The sequence below is a fragment of the Engystomops pustulosus genome, chromosome 2 (assembly GCF_040894005.1).
Source record: "Engystomops pustulosus chromosome 2, aEngPut4.maternal, whole genome shotgun sequence".
Taxonomy (NCBI): domain Eukaryota; kingdom Metazoa; phylum Chordata; class Amphibia; order Anura; family Leptodactylidae; genus Engystomops; species Engystomops pustulosus.
The window spans coordinates 176379920-176398233 of NC_092412.1; positions in this window are offsets into that span (position 1 = coordinate 176379920).

The following is an 18314-nucleotide window of genomic DNA, read 5'->3' on the forward strand; positions in this document are numbered from 1 at the left end:
CTTGATGCTCATTGACTCATTGCCCTTGTAGTCTGGATTGGCTTTGTTGCTTCTTTATTGACACTTGCTATAGATCTGCAGTAAATGTCAGCAGATTCTGGTTTTTATTTCCTTCTTTTATTAGATTTAGTCAGGCTCTTTCCCTTGACATTTTCCTATGACTGCAGCTTCTCATAACCTTTTATCAATGTCCTTGAATCATGCATTCCTGTCATTTATCCTCTGTACCAGCCCATACTTTCTCCTCTACCCTGCAGAACCTTCCATCATCTCTCTCACCATCTTATTTCCTGTGCCCAGGGATCACAGCTGCAATATATATTACTTTTATTTTGTCATGAATTATTTTTACAAACTGAGTAGACATTTCCAACAATGTCATAGCAGTTTATACACTCTGAAGGTCCACAACTCTGTTAGCTGAGAAGACTTTATAGTACATCAGAGGTGCTGCATTACACATTAGCGGGACGGAGAGTCTACTGGGAGAGGAACTCTAGAATGGTACCCCATATCTGGTGGAAAACATGGACGTGGTCTAGAAGCAGGACTGCAGTTGTTTCTTAAATGCTTTTCTCCTGTTTCAATAAATTGTGTACACACGATATGTAAAGACATAGCATAATGTATTGTGATATTTTTCCTTTATTGTGACTGTTGTACACAATAAAACGAGTTTTAAAATAAATCTTCTTTCTTTAGGCATATAAAAGTCTATAGTAAAATAAACATGTAGCCCCCACACTGACGCTTTTTGACTAATCATAGTCTTAATCATGGTATGGGGAGGGCAAGTAAGGGACTGGTATAAATACCAGTTAACTCTTAAAACATTTACAAAATGTACAAAAGTTCCCATAAAATACACTCTCCATATAGATAAAAAAGAATACCATGCTTGGAGTACTATTCCCAGTTATAATGCATTGTAAATATAGCGTAGGCAATGATTCCATATTTGTACAAATCATAATTATTCCAACACATAAGCATTTAGACTCCTATGGTCGTCGGCTCCCAAACATAATCTTCCCAACATAGGAAGTGGCCGTAACTGCAAGTCAAGTGTAAACAAGGATATGTGACCATGGGAAAAAAATTACTATCAAGGTATTGTATCTGATAAGCAAAAAGGAAAGGAAAAGGAATAACTGTAAAATAAAAATATTACTACCATAGTACAATGTTATACATATCAATCTCAAACACGTGTGGAAAATAACAACATTGGAAACACTGGTATGTATTTTATGGGAACTTTTGTACATATGTAAATGTTTTTGAATGATCTGTTGGGGAAGGGATGAGTTAACCCCTACGGGACACAGCATCTTTTGGCCTAAAGGACGCAGCCCCATTTTTCAAATCTGGCCTGTGTCACTATAAGTGGTTATAGCGTGGGAACGCTGTGAGATATCCAGGGGATTTTGAGATTGTTTTCTCGTGACACATTGTACTTCAAATTAGTTTAAAAATTTGGATGAAATCTTTTGCGTTTAGTTATGAAAAAAAACAAAATTTGGCAAAAATTTTGAAAAATTCTTTATTTTCAACGTTCTAAATTCTCTACTTTTGATTCAGAAAGTCATAGCACCCAAATAAATTCATAACTTACATTTCCCAAATGTCTGCTTTATGTTGGCATGGTTTTTTAAGATTCCACATATTTTACTAGAATGTTATGAGGCTCAGAATTTGGGTGCCATTTTTCACATTTTTTGTAAAATCGCCAAAACCTGTATTTAGATGGACCTGCTCAACTTCTAATTGACACTGAGAGGCCTAAATAATAGCGAGACTCGTAAATTACCCCATTGTGGAAACTACACCCCTCAACATATGAAAAACCACTTTTAAGAAGTTTGTTAACCCTTTACGTGTTTTATAGGGGTTAAAACAAAATGGAGGTGGAGTCTGCAAATTGTAATATTTTTTCACAATACACTCATTTTGGGTGGAAAATTTTACATTTCTAATGGATAAAATGAAAAAAGGCTCCACAAAGTTTGATACGCAATTTCTCCCGAGTACACCGATACCCTACATGTGGTGGTAACCTGCTGTATGGGCGCACGGCCGGGCATAGAAGGGAAGGAGGCGCCATCCAAATCAGATTTGCTATGTCACATTGTACAGGCTATAATTTTTTTCTTTTTTTTATTGTGCACCTATAGGGGCTTATTTCTTTTGCCACATGAGATGCACTTTTCTAATACATAATTTTGGGGCATCTATAGCTAATTGGTGAGATTTAATTAACTCTTTGTTGGTGGAGGAAATGAAAATCATCAATTTTTAGGAAAATTTTTATGTGTTTTTTTTTTTTGGCCGTTAACCATACCATGAAAATAGTATATTATTTTTATTCTTTGGGTCGCCACGTTTATGAAAATACTTCATTTATATATATTTTTTTATTTTTTCCCATTTTTACTGTATAAAAAGTAATTTGGCAAAATTGTTGTTAATTTTAGCATCACCGTCTTTCATATGCATAACTTTTTTATTTTTCACCTCAAAAATCTGTTTAAGGGCTTATTTTTTGCAAGAATGATAGCTCTTTTTAGTGGTCTTATTTTAGATTGCGTAACTTTTTAAAATCACTTTTTTAGAGCATTTTTAAAGGGCATTAATAAAAAATCATCTTTAGCAGAGAGAGTTTTTTTAGGTTGTTTTTTACGGGGTTCACTTTGCGGATCTAATAACGATTCTGTTTTATTATACAGATTGTTACGGACGCAGGGATACCAAATATGTGGGGGTTTTGTGTATTTTATTCAATTGTACTGAATAAAAACTAATTTGGAGAAAATCTTATTCATTTTAGCATCACCATCTTTTTATATGCATAACTTTTTTATTTTTTGGCAGATAAATCTTGTTAGGGGCTTATTTTTTGCGAGAACAGTTGTTCTTTTTAGTGGGCTTATTTTGGAGTGCATAACATTTTTTAAATCACTTTTTAGAGCATTTTTTATAGGGTATTAATTAAAAATTATCTTTTTTCGGAATGTTTTTTGCGTTTTTTTCCTCCGGCGTTTACCGTGCGGGTCCAGTAACGATTCTGTTTTATTATGCAGATTGTTACGGACGCGGCAATACCAAATATGCGGGTTTTTTTTGTGTTTTTATGTTTTTTATACTTTATTAAGTTTTTTTATGGGAAAGTGACATTTTAGGGGCTTATATTTTTATGTATTAATTTTTTATTTATTATAATGTGTAGTGTTAACTGTTTTTGCATATTTTTACTTATACATACTTGAACTTAAACCAGTGATGCTCTGATCACTGGTTTAAGTTCAATACACTGCTCTACAATACTATTTTATTGTAGAGCAGTGTAAACTGTCTGAGCAAGCTTGCGCATGCTCAGACAGTTTACAGCCAGACCCGGAAGGGGTCTGGCTGCCATGGAGACCGGGCAGCTCCGGGGCACATGCCAGTCCTCGGAGCTGCCCGGAAGAGGATCGGATCCCCCGGTAAGCGGCACGGGGGATCCGATCCACAGCGCTAACACCGTTACACGCCGCGGTCATGTTTGACCGCGGCGTGTAAGGGGTTAACACCCGCGATCGGAGCCGGCTCCGATCGCAGGTGTTAGCGCAGGCTGTCAGCTGTACTAGACAGCTGACAGCCGCTGCTTCTGGTACCGGCTCCGTTCGTGAGCCGGTGCCAGAAGCAGGACGTTATAGAACGTCCCCGTGCGCTAAGCATCTAGCCCCGGGGACGTACTATAACGTCCAGGTGCGCCTAGGGGTTAACTGGTATTTATACCGGTCCTCTACTGGCCCTCCCCATACCATGAGTAAGACTATGATTACAGGCGGTCCCCTACTTAAGGACACCCGACTTACAGATCACCCCTAGTTAAAGACGGACCCCTTTGCCTACTGTGACCACTAGTGAACCTCTCTAAATGCTTTACTACAGTCCCAGACTGCAATGATCAGCTGTGAGGTGACTGTAATTAAGCTTTATTGATAATCCTTGGCCCCATTACAGCAAAAAAAATTTAAACTCCAAGTGTCACTGGGGAAAATTTTTTTTTTTTCTGGAGCTACAATTATAAAATATACAGTCTCGACTTACATATAAAATTCAACTTAAGGACAAACCTATGGAACCTATCTTGTATGCAACCCGGGGACTACCTGTAGTTGAAACGCATCAGTGTAGGGGCTACATGTTTATTTGCACTATGGACTCTAATATGCCTAAATAAAGGAGATTTCTATTCTACCATCCGATGGAGTGCGGGAGAAACCTTTTTTCTTTTGTTTGATATCTCGGCATCTGCTTTGGGGTGGAGATCCGTGCACACTCTGAATGTGAGAGGACCAGGTAAGCCGAGTTTCTGGTTTTGGTATAAGAAAACCATCCCTTAATTGTTCCCTCTCATACCAATAAACTTTCACATTCTGTTCCCAAAGTTATCTTACTATGTTTGCAATTCACCCTTGAGTCTGCATCTTCCTTAGTGCAGAGTCGGACATATTCATTAGTCTCCTCCACAGCAGCGCCTGAAGCAAGAGTAGGGGAGAATGAGTTTATTTCTCTACAACTACAGCCAATGTCTCTCTCTCACACAATGCTGTAACTGTGTTCCCTCCAGTGTGTATAGTTATAGTTATAGTGTGTGCGCACATACCCTGCCCTCAGTGACGCTGCAGCCTTCAATACGGGGCAAGCAGCAGTCCTGGGAAAAGTGATAAGTGTGCCACCTTCACATTAAAAGGCTAATAACAGTTACTTTTACAGAAATTCTATATACGGTGTGCCTCTTTTTTGTACTCTGAAGCCGTGGGGGACATTTATAAGGGCCTGTACAAGCGTACAAGCCCTGAATTAATCATAATTTCTTGTGAACCACCATGAATTGCATTTATTTTCCCTTTTATGCCACCTCTCTGTCAACTGGGCGTGATGGGGCATTATTGGGGCACGGACGTTCTGAATGGTTCCTGGTAATAGCGCAATTCTAGAACTCTTGAATTGTACGCCGATGTAGCCGTTGCTGTGAAGGAGCAGCAAGAGGCACTGCCATATATTAAATGTTCCCCTGTGTGTCTTTTTCTAATGTTTTATCAACAACAAACAAGAAGTGAATGGTTACCGGAATAATTTAGCCCACCAACCTGTGATGTAATATCCTTTCCAATACAATGGGATTTGTGATTAGAGCAAACAGGGGATGCGCTTCTGAAACTTTATCCTATCCTTCAATAATAACAGAAACTATATTGATATGATCATTCACAGTTGTGGATCATAATATAGACGGTTTGGGTGGTAGCCTGGGGTCCAAGCCTTCTAAGGGGCCCACAAAGACCTAAACCACCCATCAAATGTTATACTCAGAAGTACCTTTATCCACATACAGCTGTACCTGCTCCCAATACACATGTACATGAGCCATTTCAGGACCTTTAACGGTCCTGCAAAGGTCCTGAAACCGCAGATTAAAAACTAGCAGAGGGGCCACAGTCTCCTTTTCCCAAGAAGCTTGATTCTTGTACCATATGTAGGAAGAGATTACAAGTGAATCCGACCCTGATCATTCATGACAAATGCACATGACGTCATCAGTGAAGCATTAAATCCTTAACACAAGATTGGAATATATTTATTATAGAATACAAGTTAAGATATGACTTACACTTTTGTTCCCTTTCTAATTCCCTCTCCCTCTTTCATTAATGACTTCAATGTGGTGGTGGACACTGAGAGTGGAAATCATAAAAAAATTAACATTACTGCAACCAGTAAATACATTTTCTGGGAGTAGATGGTCAATTACTGTAATTAACATCACAGTCCAAGAAAAAAAATGTACTTAGCACTTTGTACTGTGATTTTGTGGCTTCTAATAACATTTTGTGGTTATGTACACATTATCAAGGAAAAGTAATGCAGAGTAATGCACATGGGTATGTTTCCATTTTTTCACAAAGCAACTTCACAATTAGTGATGAGTAGACCCATTAAATTTTCAAAATCTGTTCGGGACCTGAACTTTGCGTGTCGGGTCCATTCAAAACTATTCAAAATTAAGGGTTTTCTCATTTCAGCATAAAAAATAATATTGTTTGTATAATGAAAAGTTATACAATTACACAATATGCTTTTTGTATCAATTCCTCATGGTTTTCTGCTTGCTGTGTTTCAATAGAAGCCTCTATGTTTACTTCCAGTAGACAGGAATCTGTCATTTCTGTCTAGTGGAGGTAAACGATGAAGCTTCCTAGAAAATAATATAAAATATAAAATAAGCTATTGATAGTAATTGACTGTTTAGAATGTAAATGAACTTTTTGTTAGATGCATAACAACAGTTTTAGCAGCCTTTGCGGCTGCTATGGGGCATGAGTTGCACAGGGGCCCGGAATGGAAAGGGGGGTTCCTCCCTCCCGACAGGGGTGCCCATGCATATCAGCCAGGCCAGTCTGCGCATCTCATGTGCTTCCCACTGCCCCCTCAGCCAACTGCCCACCCACGCGATGTGTATATGCTGTATGTATATGCTGTATATACTGTATGTATGGGTGTATATGCTGTATGTAGATGCAGTATGTGGGTATATTGAGTTTTTATACTGCATGCATCTGTATATACGATGGGTGTATATTATATGTAAAAGATGATATATATACTAAATATGATATATATATACTATATGTACTGTATGTATATATACAGTATTTATGCAAATTTGATACATATATACTGTATGTGTGTTTAAATGTATGTGTACATACTGTATGTGTGTATATACTGTATGAGTTTGTATATACTGTATTAGTGTCTAAATGTATATATGAGTACATAAATGTGTGCATATGAATGTACACATGTATGTATGTGTGTACGAGTATATAAAAGTGAGTGTAGAATGTTATGTGTGTGTATTTAAGTGTGTGTATATATGAGTATATTAATGTGTGTGTATGTATAGCTGAGTGTATAAATGTATGTGATTGTATAAACGTGTGTGTACAAATATGTGTATTTTTTTTTAAAGGGAAGGGGGGCCCCATGCAGAAATATTCTATGGGGCCCTGCCTCTCCTAGTTAAGCTACTGCTTTTTGTTTACATGGCTCAAGTGCATTACTCATTCATTAGCCATTTCTCCATCCAATCCTCCAGCTTACACAAATCCCTATGTGATGTTATACTATTCGCCTCTGTATTAACTACTTTAGAGAGCTATCTGTAAATCTGCTAAAATTGTATCTCTACTGTATAAACTCTCTCTTTGGTCATTAATAAAAATATTAAAAAGAGAGGGGCCTAAAACTGAACTCTGTGACACCCCACTGGTAACTTCAACCCAATCTTTGAAAATGCTATTAATGTTTTCTATCACTAATTCAATTCCTAACCCAAACACAGATTTTCACCCTGTACCAGCATTCTCATTTTAGGTACCAATCTTTTATGTAGCACTGTATGAAATGTATTCACACTGGAAACACTTCAGCATGGAACAACAACTTTAATAATAAATGTTTACTCAAAGGGAACCTGTCATCAGAAATTGACCTAATAAACCACCACCTTCCAGGTTACGTTTCTTTTATGTGGTGGCATAATCCAGGAAATTAATTTAGCGGCGTGTGGACACTACCATCTTTGTTCTGATCGTGATCATCTGTTTTATAAATTTAACACTGCCCACTGGCTACAGAGGAGGATGTATATAATTATGTTCAGAGGGTTGGAAATCTGTATAAGGAGACAGAAATCACAAGATGATAAAGAAATTGTTTGGGGAATATCAGGATGAGGGCAGAATTAAACTATAAAGGGGGGCTGTATATACTTGGGTGCAATCTGAAACTTAGGGAGGATGCATATAATTATACCTTTGTGGGGGAAATTTGGATATTGGGGCAGGATTTAATTACGGTATATTAGGTGCAGAATCCGTCTAATGATTGGGAAGGGCTGTATATACTTGTATATGGGGGTACAATTTTAATTAAACTGGGAATGTATTTATAATCAAACTGGGATACTGTGTATAATTAACCTGGGGAGCTGTATGTTATTAAACTGGTGGTAATCTGTATATATCTGCCATATATAATAAATTGGTGACTGTATATGGGGAGCAGTATATATTTCAACTTGATTGGGAATCTCTATGTAGTGACTGGATTTTAAGTAAATTAGAAAATAAATTAGGGGCAAACTGTATGTAAATTAATAATTATGGAGTAGTGTATATTAAATAGCACACAATATATTATTGAGGCTTCACTCACATGATACATTTGTATTGTGTTTTGAAATGTATTGGAAACGCATTTCTGTTTTTTTAAGTAACAATGTGTATTTCTTTTTTAATGATTATTATTAATGTTAAAAGGCAAAATGTATGTTGTCACTTACATAAATAACTTATGCATATGTATTTTGTGATGAGTTTTGCCTGATGCGTTTGCCCTGCATTTAAAAAAAACCACACTGCATTATGTAAACCAAGGCTTATGGGAGCTATAATAATTATTATTTAATTATTTAAAGAGCACCATTAATTCCATGGTGTTGTACAATCAACAAGGGGTTCACATACATTACATAAAGACAAGAACAACTGCAAGTACAAGTACAAAAACTTCAAGTGGAAGGACAACCCTGTCCATGAGGGCTCACAGTCAATATGGGAAGAAAGACGTACACATACGGTGAGAGAGCATAAAATTGTAGTTATATATCAGCTCCATATCAATTGATTAAGGGGAACTCTGTAATGTATTTGTCAGACTTGCAGGTGTGGATCCTCTGGACCACTGCAGACGATGACACAAGCCACTACCTGGGACCGGAGTCTAAGAGGTACCCGGTTTTCACCAGAGCCCGCCGCAAGGCGGGTTAGACAAGCTGCGGCGTGGTACCACCAGGTCATTCCACAGGCGTGACTTGTCTGCAGTGGCGGCCAAGGTAGAAGTACAGAGACGGCTGACAATCTCATGGTCGAAGTCCAGGCACAAGGTCAGGGCAGGCGGCAGAGGTGCAACGTCAGAGTCTGGTCCTGAGTCAGCAACAGGAGGTCCAAGCAGAAGGGTACGGGAACACAGCACACACGACAGCAGCACGGAGGAACACTGGTACACGGGAACACGGAGGAGGTCAGGTAATACAGGAACACGGAGGAGGTCAGGTAACACTGAAACACGGAGGAGGTTAGGTAACACTGGAACACGGAGGAGGTCAGGTACACAGGAGACACAGGAACGCAGAAGACACAGGAAAGCAGGAATCGCAGGCAAATCGCAGAATAGCTTTCTCTCAGGCTGTGAGGCAAAAAGATCCGGCAAGGGCTTGCAGGAAGAGGCAGGCTTATATAGAATTAGTTAAATGGCCAGCGCCAATTAATAGAGCACTGGCCCTTTAAATCTCAGTGAGCCGGCGCGCGCGTGCCCTAGGAAACGGGGAGGCGCGCGCCGAGCCGCGGGAGCAGCAGAGGACACTGGGGAAGGTGAGGGAAGCCGGCCACCGGACCCCGGGGAGACACGGGTGCACCCACGATCCGAGAAAGGGATCGCGGGAGCACCCGTGACAGTACCCCCCTTCGGCCTCTTCCTCTTGGACCCAAGAAACCTCTGGAGGAGAATCCGATCCAAAATGTTTTCTTCGGGATCCCAAGATCTCTCCTCAGGCCCGAACCCCTTCCAGTCTACAAGAAAGAACCGCTTACCCCTCACGATCTTCATGTCCAGAACAACCTTAACTTCATAAACATCGGGGGAATCCGCTCCAGTAGCAGGAGGAGGGGATTGTTGGGAGAAGCGGTTCAAGAGGACTGGCTTCAGAAGGGAGACATGGAAGGAGTTCGGGATGTGCATGGATGGAGGAAGGCGGAGCTTGTAGGCCCCGGGGTTGATACGCTTCAGCACCTCAAATGGACCCAGATAGCGAGGACCAAGCTTGTAGCTGGGAATCTTTAACCGAACATATTTTGAGGACAGCCACAGATGGGTGGGGGCCTGCTTTTCTTGTCAGCCTGGAGCTTGGTACGAGCGGATGCCTGCCGCAGTGAAAGGCGAGTCTGCTCCCAGATGGTCTTCAGATCGCGTATCAACTCATTAACTGCAGGAACATCCGTGGGCATAGGCAGAGGAAGAGGAGGACGTGGATGTTGCCCATAGACGATGAAGAAGGGAGAACCACCAGAAGTTTGAGAGTTCAGAGAATTGTATGAGAACTCCGCCCATGGCAATAAAGCGGACCAGTCATCTTGGCGGGCCGAGGCGAAATGGCAAAGGTAGCAGCCTAGAGTTTGATTGACTCTCTCTGGTGGTATGACTCTCTTCTGATGGTATGCAGAAGAGAAGTCCAGTTTCACCTTTAGCTGATTACACAGAGATCGTCAGAAGTGAGAGACAAACTGAACCCCTCGATCCGAAACAATGTGCAACGGAAGTCCATGCAGTCAAAAGATGTGGATGAAGGATAGGCTGGCGAGGCGCGGAGCAGATGGCAGACCAGGCAATGGAACAAAATGGGACATTTTTTAGAACCGGTTGGTTACCACCCAGATGACAGTATTCCCAGAGGACGGTGGAAGGTCTGTAATAAAGTCCATGGCCACGTGAGTCCACGGGCGGCTGGGTATCGGCAACGGCATTAGGAGACCAGCAGGTTTGAGGCGTGATGGCTTGTTACGAGCACATGAAATGCAGGAGCCCACAAAATCTTGCACGTCTTTGGCCAGGTCTGGCCAACAATAGTAACGGGAGATGAGGGCTATTGAGCGCTGTACTCCAGGGTGTCCAGCCACACCAGAGCAATGTCCCCAAGTCAGAATTCTCCTACGTAGGGCAGGTCGAACATACGTCTTGCCGGGTGGAAGCTGCCGGAGGTTCACTGGAGCAGCAAGAACCAGCCGTTCTGGAGGTACAATATGACTAGGTGCAGGATCTTCACCAACCACTTCTGAAGCACGAGAAAGAGCATCGGCTTTAATGTTCTTCTCTGCAGGGCGGAAATGTATGAGAAAATCAAATCGGGAGAAGAAAAGAGACCAACGAGCCTGACAAGGATTTAGATGCTGAGCAGTCTGGAGATACAGGAGATTCTTGTGGTCAGTATAAATATGGACCGGATGACGAGCTCCTTCCAGAAGATAGCGCCATTCCTCCAAAGCTAGCTTTATGGCCAAGAGTTCCCGATCTCCAGTGGAATAATTCCTTTCGGCAGGTGTGAACGTCTTTGAGAAGAAACCGCAGGTGTAGGCACGACCCTTGGGCCCTTTCTGGGTAAGGATGGCCCCGGCACCAACGGATGAAGCATCAACTTCTAACTGGGAAGGCTTTTCCGTGTCAGGCCTTGTGAGTACAGGTGCATAGGCAAAAGCAGACTTTAACCTAGTGAAGGCATCTTCAGCAGCCGGAGGCCATTGTTTCGGATAAGCATTCTTCTTAGTTAATGCCACGGTAGGAGCCACAAGGGAGGAGAAGTGGGGAATAAATTGTCGATAATAGTTGGCAAAGCCCAAAAATCTCTGTATGGCATGTAATCCCACTGGGCGAGGCCACTGAAGTACAGCTTCCAACTTGGAAGGATCCATTTGAAGGCCTTTATCAGAAATTACATATCCCAGAAATTGAAGACTACTCTGGTGAAATAAGCATTTCTCAAGTTTGGCATATAAACGGTTGGACCTTCAGCGCCTGAGGACCTGTTGGACATGGATCTGGTGAGACTGAAGATCTGGGGAAAACACCAAAATGTCATCCAGGTAGACTATGACACAAGAATAGAGTAAGTCTCTGAAGATGTCATTAACAAATTCTTGGAAAACTGCTGGAGCATTGCAGAGTCCAAAGGGCATTACCAGATATTCAAAATGTCCGTCACGGGTATTGAAAGATGTCTTCCACTCGTCGCCTTCCCGAATACAGATGAGGTTGTATGCCCCTCGCAGATCCAGCTTGGTGAAAACCTTGGCACCCCGTAGTCGGTCAAAGAGTTCGGTGATGAGGGGTAACGGGTAGCATTTTTTCACCGTGACTTTATTGAGACCGCGGTAATCTATACACAGACGAAGGGAGCCATCCTTCTTGGATACAAAGAAGAAGCCAGCACCAGTGGGAGAAGAAGACTTCTGGATGAAACCCTTTTGCAAATTCTCCTTAATGTAGGCAGACATAGCCTCGGTCTCAGGCACCGACAACGGGTATACTCAGCCTCGTGGAGGAGACATACCCGGCAGCAGGTCAATGGGACAGTCATAGGGGCGGTGTGGAGGCAGAACCTCTGCTTGTTTTTCATAAAAAACATCGCCATAGTCTCGGTAGCATGCTGGAAGATTCTTCAGAGGCTTGTCAACCCGGGTAGTTGGCAAGACAGATACTGGGTGAGGACCCGTCTTCCAATTAAAGGGGTATTCCAGGAATCAGCATAATTCATATACAAATGGGTACTTAAAATATAAGCTAATATGTAATTAGTTGTTATTTAAAATTTTGCTCCCCTTAGCAGAAAATGCTGATGACATAGACTGTAATGGAGAATTAAAATGCTACTGGCCCTTTAATCAGTCCGTTAATTTCCTCCGCGCGGTCCGTTGCAGAGCATACACAGGACAGAAGATGGCTGCTGGTCACATGTCCACATCACATGCCCTACATCTGCCTGGGCAGGTCATGTGATCACCACTATGTTTGGCTGTAGTCGGTTGGTTGCAGTGCATCCAGTATGGCCAGTGTTGTGGTGATGGCAGTTACACATCATTACTATGGTAACAGCAAGAAAACCTGTTAGATCATCATTGGGAGCAGAACATAAGCGGTAGGAGGAGTTACTGAGAACTAAAGGATCATGGAACTTGTAGTTTCCAGTGGCGGCCATCTTAGTGATAACTCCACCTACTTTAGAGAGGCCATAAATTTTGTAAATCATAAAATCAAACTATTTAAGCTCTGTTTTGTGACTAATGACATACAGTGTTGTTGTATTCATTTATTTATATCATCATGGGTTTTTGTGTCTGACGTTCATATTCCCGGAATACCCCTTTAAGGACGGGTGCGTGGCACTGCAACCATGAAAGACCCAGCAGGAGGGACGAGGTAGAGCTTGGCAGAACCAGGAAGGACAGATTCTCTTTGTGTAAAGCACCGACTTGCATAGTTATCGGCCCAGTGCGGTATCGTACCGGATCTGAGAGAACTTGTCCGCTAACTGAGGAAATAACCAGTGGCTTGTCGACTAGGACCACAGGAATGCGATACCGGGAAACCAGTGAAGCATCCATGAAATTCCCTGCGGAGCCAGAGTCCAGGAAGGCAGAAACTTTTGATTTGATTGCCGGAACCAACGCTGAGCAGCACCGGAATCAACAGGCGTGGAGAAGCACTGTTCACACCTAGGGACGCTTCTCCCAAGAACCATACGTGCTGGCGTTTCCCGGGCATTGGGGACGGATAGGACATGATGCAAGGAAATGCTCAGGACTACCGCAATATAGGCAATGATTTCCTTGGCGTCTTCTGATACACTCCTGAGGAGACAATTTGGCTCTATCCGCCTCCATAGACTCCTCTGCAGGTGGTATGACTGGAGACTGGAGCAGTCTTTGGAAGACAGGAGCTAGTCGAGGAAGGCGTCGTGGTCGGACTGGAGTCTGCTCGAAACGTGACTCTTCGGCACGCTCCCTGACGCGCACATCAATGCGGGTGGCAAGGGAGATGAGCCCAGAGAAGATGGTAGATCACGAGCAGCCAGAGCGTCTTTAACCTGAGAGGATAGACCCTTCTTAAAAGCTGCAGACAAGGCTGCGTCGTTCCAGGAAAGTTCCGACGCTAAGGTATGGAACTGGACCGCATACTCTCCCATGGAGCAATTCCCCTTACGTAAATTCAATAAAACTGACTCTGCGCAGGAGGCCTGAGCCGGTTCTTCAAATACTGACCGGAATTCAGACAAAAAGGCTGCAAGAGAAGCCGTAACTGGGTCGTTCCTATCCCAAAGGGGAGTAGCCCAGGGCAAGGCTTTCCCCGAGAGAAGGCTGACTATAAATGCCACCTTGGATCGCTCCATGATGAATTGGGTCGGCATAAGTTCTATGTGCAGGGAGCACTGAGTAATAAAACTCCGTCACCTCTTGGAATCGCCGTCGTACTTGCTGGGCATAGACAACCGCATTCTAGTTGGATCAGTAGGGGTCGCAAGAGCAGCCTCAGGTACCTGTTGCTGTTGCTGGTTGGCTAACAGTTGCTGAAGCATGGCAGTGACTTGCTCCAGTTGATCTCGCTGAGCAGCAATCTGCTGAGACTGGTGGATCACAATAGTGGCAAGATCTGGCTTGCTGGGAGACGGAACCTCGGAGGCATCCATGGCCGGATCTTACTGTCAGGCTTGCAGGTGTGGATCCTCTGGACCACTGCAGACGATGACACAAGCCACTACCTGGGACAGAAGTCTAAGTGGTACCCGGTTTTCACCAGAGCCCGCCGCAAGGCGGGTTAGACAAGCTGCAGCATGGTACCACCAGGTCGTTCCACAGGCGTGACTTGTCTGTAGTGGCGGCCAAGGTAGAACAATCTCGTGGTCGAAGTCCAGGCACAAGGTCAGGGCAGGCGGCAGAGGTGCAACGTCAGAGTCCGGTCCAGAGTCAGCAACAGGAGGTCCAAGCAGAAGGGTACGGGAACACAGCACACACGACAGCAGCACGGAGGAACAATGGTACACGGGAACACGGAGGAGGTCAGGTAATACCGGAACACGGAGGAGGTCAGGTAACACTGGAACACGGAGGAGGTCAGGTACACAGGCCAATTAATGGCGCACTGGCCCTTTAAATCTTAGCGAGCCGGCGCGTGCGCCCTAGGAGACGGGGACGCGCCAAGCCGCAGGAGCAGCAGAGGACGCCGCGGGAGCCGGGGAAGGTGAGGAAAGCCGGCCACCGGACCCCGGGGAGGCACGGGTGCAACCGCGATCCGAGACAGGGATCGCGGGAGTCCCCGTGACAGTATTTAAGGAGTCCTTGGGGGTGCCTGTTATATATATATATATATATATATATATATATATGTATATATATATATATATATATATATATATATATATATATATATGCAACACTCCTGCCAATGCATAGGCATGGGGGTAGTTGCAAATAGGGCCCTCTATCTGTCTCTCCAGCAGGTGAGCCTGCGCAACTCCTCTAAGAGATAGTTCAGTAAGTCTGAGGTAATTAGCAGTCGTAGATTCTGCCTGAACAGGCAATGGTTAATTGAGTGTGAGTTTTAACCAATTGTATTGCACCATGTACACTGGAGTGTGATTGGAGAGTTAGCCACCACCTGACCAGGATAATAAAACCCCCTGGACAAAGAGGGGCTAGGACTCTTATCCACCAGCTCTCCCCAGAGAGCACATCCTGTCAGACAGAGAGTGAAGAGAGAGACCGTGTCAGTCTACTATCAGGACTCACACTCAGCTAAACCCAGGACAAGAGCTGCAGCTTACACAACTGGACACAGCTCCATCCCAGCCTACATCTACTACCAGGCTGGTGAACCAATTCACCCGGAACACTTTCTTCAGTCCTGCTCCCTCCGTCCTCAGTGTCCGGGAATCGCACGCACCTATAGCTCTTGGAAGAAGCATCCTTAGGTGAGTTTCTTCACTTCTGAACATACCTGTCTTACTCTGCTCCGGGACAGGTAATACGTTTTAAGCCTCTGCCTTCCTGGAATCTGGTTCTGCAGGAAACTTTGTGGATGCTGCCCTGGAAAAGCCGCTGGTCATCTCATCAGTCAGTGGGCAGTTTCTCCACAACCCGATCCGGTACCGCACTAAACCCCTATGTCTGCAAGTGGGGGTCTTGCAAAAGGAGAGACTTTCCTTTTACGTGCCAGCCGAGTCCATGTCTTCAGTTCTTCTGGGCTACTGGTGAAGTTCTCTGCTGGGCACCGGAATGCGATGTCTGTAGTTACCGTGTCCTGTCTCCACCGTGTCTCCTCCAAAGTTCTCCAAACCACTGTTGGGTCTCCCCACTCCACATATGAACTTTGTCAATGTCTTTTCGGAGAAGCAAGCAGGGACTTTACCATGCACTGTGCCTACAAGTGTCCCATTGACCTGCTGCCGGGCTCATCTCCTCCATGGGGCCAAGTAAACCCACTGTCTATGCCCTAAACTACAGCGATGTTGGCCTATGTGAAAGAGAACTTGCAGAAGGGGTTCACACGTAAGTCCTCTTCTCCTGCCGATGCAGGGTTCTTCTTTGTGGCCAAAAAGTATGGGTCACCATAACTTTTCAGCCACTTACGTGGAGCCAAATGGGGCCAATTGCATTGATAGCCTCCACAGACACAGCTACTGGGGACTGAACTGACACCCCAGTACAATGGAAGGGTGTCCTCTGAGCAGTAATGGTATGAGCTCCCATTGTTTATGTGGGATGAGGCCTGGATGACTTTCTGGAGAGACAAAATATCACCGGTTATGGGGATAAAACATTTATTTAATTCTTAAAGGTTGGACTTGATGGACTTGCGTCTCCTTCCAGCCTTATATACTATGATACTATGATACTATGTAGTAACTGCAGAGAGGAGAGGAGATGATGGGCTGGTACTACAGAGACCATGTAGCTGCACATGTAGGTTAGTGAAGAAGACCAGAGACCAATGCAGAGCTACTGCCGTGTCTCTGCAGCCTTCTGTCATGAGAACACCCAGCCACACTTGTGGGGTCACATAAGGAGAAGCAGAGCTACTGCTGTGTCTCTGCTCAGCCTCATATGATTAGAGCTCAGTGAGCCGACCACTAGAGGTGAGGGCAGGAATCTGGAGACTACATGACCTTTTGCCTGAGAATGGGAAGGGGAACAGACACTGGCAAGGAGCTGGTTAAACCCTCACCTTCAGTGACCTGAGGGTACAGTCACATGTTGCGGTTACAACTGCATTGCAATTAGTTTAGGTGGTTTTAGATGCAGTTTTGTTGACAGGTGAAAGACATGAACTGAACAGGTGGGCGGCACGGTGCCAGAGTGAGTAGCACTTCTGCCTTGCAGCACTGGGGTCCTGGGTTCGAATTTCCTCCCACACTCCAAAACATAGTGGTAGGTTGTTTAGATTCTGAGCCCCATGGGGACAGGGACCAATTTGACATGCTTTGTGCAGCGCTGTGTAATCTGTGTGCTATATAAATTATTATTATTATTATTAACAGGTGAATTTGTTTTTGAAGGAGAAACTTAGCTGCAACATGTGACCACACCCTGATGGATCACCAAAGATGCCAGGGACATAGCTTTGAAAACCTCACAATCCTGCAGTGCACACCAGCCTGACTATTGGAGACAGCTTGAGTGTCGCCTCAAAGATGGAGAGGAAAATGAAGATCAGCCATATAAACCCACACGTCCTGTAGGAGGGGAGGACGTCATAAGGTAAGCAACAGGGGAGGGGTGTGAGCCCATCGTAAATGCATAGCTCGGCACCTTTATTACAGTGCAAAAGTACTGAAGTGTTTACCCCTTCACATAACGTCTTTAAGCAATCAGCATAGCTCCCAACCCTCCTGGATTTGGAGGGACAGTTCCGGTTTTTCACCTTTGTCCCGCTGTCACGGGCAGCTGTTAGATTATCCCGGATATTCCCTATGGGTCTTGCACTGGCTGGGGTTGTCCCGGCTTTGTGTCTTTCAAAGCCAGAACTTGCAGTACTGAATGACTTCTACAGACATCAGGCAGGGAATCCTTTTGAGAGATGTGTCAGGTTAGCGCAGAACAGGGACCACATCATCAGGGAGACATCACCATCTGTCCATATATGGTCTCCACATCTCCCTGGGCTTCCCAGACACAAAGCTCTATTTAATGCAATTAAATAATTTTTGGCCAGCCCAGGATTTTAACCCACGGGCTTGTGACACGGGCTCCATGCACTGGTATATAGAGATACATCTTCTCAGAGATTATTATTTTAATTATTGAGACTACTATTATTATTATTATAACTAACCTTCCATTACCTTCCTAACTAATTCTTCAATTACAGACCACTAAGCCTATAGAGTAGTGGATAGAGGCTCTTTATCTCAATTGCAGGTGGAGTGTGGAAGTTGTGGGTTCAAATTCTGGGCTGTGCAAAAATGTATTTATTATTAATAATGAGAATAACAATAATAATAATCCTCTCCCTAATAATAATGATACAAATATTATTATGGAGATGATTATTATAATTGAGATGATTATTAGTAATAAACATGTGGGTGTGGCCAGTGTGTGATTAGGTGTGTGGCTCGCTATGCGAAATGTTGGGATGTGAGTCAGGTGTACCCCACA